This window comes from Morone saxatilis, unplaced genomic scaffold, assembly GCF_004916995.1.
Source record: "Morone saxatilis isolate NCDOM2014 unplaced genomic scaffold, NCSU_SB_2.0 Contig2, whole genome shotgun sequence".
NCBI classification, from domain to species: domain Eukaryota; kingdom Metazoa; phylum Chordata; class Actinopteri; family Moronidae; genus Morone; species Morone saxatilis.
In genome coordinates, this window is record NW_023339762.1 from 1,948,775 (window position 1) to 1,951,513 (window position 2,739).

The window sequence follows — 2,739 nt, forward strand, 5'->3', positions numbered from 1 at the left end:
CTATTTTATATAGTTATTAATTTCTTATAGTATTCCTACTTTCCTATATAGTTATTTTATTTCTATAATTTATTTTATTTCTTATAAGTTATTTGTAGGGAGTGCAACCGAATCCACAAAACTTGAAACCTGCTAATGCTACCAATATACCTACCCTGAACTAGAAAAAATAATAATAAATAATAAAAATAATAAGTGAAATAAAGATGGCTGGCACCACCCGCCTCTTAGTGAGAAATTTGCGGGAGGCGGAATTTGGGCACTCACACTGTGGTGGGCATTGTGGGAATAATAAATCATATTAATTTGAAACCGTGCATAAGTGTCCCAATATATTAGCTGTGTTTTTGGCAGTATACAATTTATTATGTGAAGTAGAGCACAATAACTTATAGTTTATATAATAAAATTAAACCAGAAACATTACCTCCGGCTCTAATAACTTTCGACTTAGTAATATTTGTTTTTCTCACAGTCTTACACAAAAAATATTTACAAATATTTACGTCACTCGCGCGCCAGTTTGAGAGAGCTCTAAAGCTCGCAATCAAGAATTTTTTTTACTTCAACATTTTTCTGGTTAGTTTTACAAAAAACATACTAAAACAAATTTCTGAGTTAAACCCAGAACGTACCTGTTTCACCCAGTGTGTGTACCCTCCCTCTCACCTATCTGTTTATCTACGCATGCCTTAAAAAACCCAAATCTTAGCGATAATCACCGCTTCCATGACTCTTGTTCCCTAATTGACGTTGACGCTACCGAAACTACACTTAGCTAGTCTCACCTCCTACAACCTAGTGCTCCGCGCCTTCGCCCAGTCGATGAAAAACAGATTGGATCCAAACCAACGTCTCAACGGCTGCAATAAGAGACACGGCATCGCATCAACTCTGAAGCTGCCTGGTCCACAGAAGACAGAGACTGACCGTCACCCTCTTACGATCGATTTCTGTCGCTATCTCACTTGACAAGGCCAATACACCCGAGATGACACTAGTCGATTCAACATATCCCCGAGTGAGGTGACTCTAGTATACCCGACCCTCACCATTCAAACAGGGCCCAGTCTGTATACACTAGTCAGAACCTGCATCGCCTGCCAGTCACTGATTTTGTGTCAGTGCCAGAAAAGGAAAGCCAGAGCAGACGGCAGGACACCTGACCCCTCAGGAAAAGCCGTGTTCGGTTAGCATGCGTGTAAGAGGGAAGAGAAAACTGGTTTGTTAGTTTGATACGTAGTGGCTCATTATGAAGTGGAGAGCGCCGCTCCAGAATGGGAGCTGAGAGTCCGAGCGTCGACTAAACTGCGGTGTCTGAGAGTTTTGCCCAAGAGTCTGTACTCATCACTGAGTTCTTGCAAATGTTTAAAAAGTGGAAAAAAGATTGTGACTGAGTGAATTAGAAAGGCCACAAGATGGAAGCAGAGACAGGCGAGAAGCCCCGTATATTCGGAAAACTTCTGCCCAGGAAAACAGGACTAAATGTTAGTGTGAGAAATGGTTTAATGGAGCGGTCCCGTGAAGAATAGACTGAAAAATGAGGAATGAATTGTTAGAGACTGAGATTCCAATGTGTGATAACACCTATACTTAACACCTCGCAGTCAAAATGAGAGACCCTGCCCTTATCCTGTCAGACTCCACCAAAATAAACGCGAAAGGTAAAAAATTCCCCAGATCTTTAAGAATAACTATATAGAAATAGAATAACTATATAGAAATAGAATAACTATATAGAAATAAAATAACTATATAGAAATAGAATAACTATATAGAAATAGAATAACTATATAGAAATGTTCTCACTAATGGTCTTGTTTGTTTATATAGGTCACACGGTTGTTTTCTTACTTAAAATAAGCCACAGTGGTTTCATTCTGTGCCATGTATTCAGTTGTATTAGACAATAAATTATAAAAAACAAGACTAGAAAGAAGATTTTTAAAAATGCTAATTCCACAGTCTGTCCTATATGAGAAGTAAAAATGACACTGGACCGCAGATATTATTCCTAAATCTGATATTGGCCAAATCAACAGAAATGTTGATACACTGGTGCAAAAGTCTCATGTGTACATCATCCTCTAAATGTAGTACACATAATATAATAAATATAAATATACAGAGTACAATGTATCTAACTCTGACTGTAGCCACAACTGTGGTTACTTTCCTGTTTACACTAATCAAAGGCTTTCTGTTCTGTTGATATTCTTTAAGCCCCGTTCCTCCTCCTCCCCAGCTGTGACTGTTTGTTTTTGTCAGTATTTTTAGCTGCTCTGTACCATAATGTGTTAGAGAAATTAGGATTTTTCCAAAGTTAAAAACACACAGAACGTGTGTGGATTTCTAGACAAAGTTTTTCATGTCATGGAATAGATTCACGGTCAATCAATGATCAAACTAGGATCACTATAAATTACGATCAATAGAAGCCGCTGATCCCATTTCTCTCTTTGTCGGTTCAACTTCCAAAAAATGTGATAAAAGTTTAAATATTCTATTCCTGCTTTTGCTGGGGACCCCCTACAACCCACTCAAAGACCCCTGGACCCCAGTTTGAAAACCACTGATCAAGACAGTTCATCAAGCTTTAAGTGATAGCATCCTACCAGGGGCCAAAGGTGTGAGGTTGATGATGAATGAATCATCTTAAGTCTTAAGAATTATCTTGTAAGTATAACAGGAGCATCAATTCAATCAGAACAGTGGCTCCCAACCTGGGGGGGGGGGGGA

The 2,739-nt window shown here is 38.6% G+C and overlaps 1 protein-coding gene across 1 annotated transcript in view; it reads right to left on the reverse strand.

Moving 5' to 3' along the window:
• sntb2 (syntrophin, beta 2) overlaps positions 1-2,739 on the reverse strand; it is a gene marked incomplete in the record, with an annotated part of 27,868 nt that overhangs the window by 23,300 nt on the left and 1,829 nt on the right.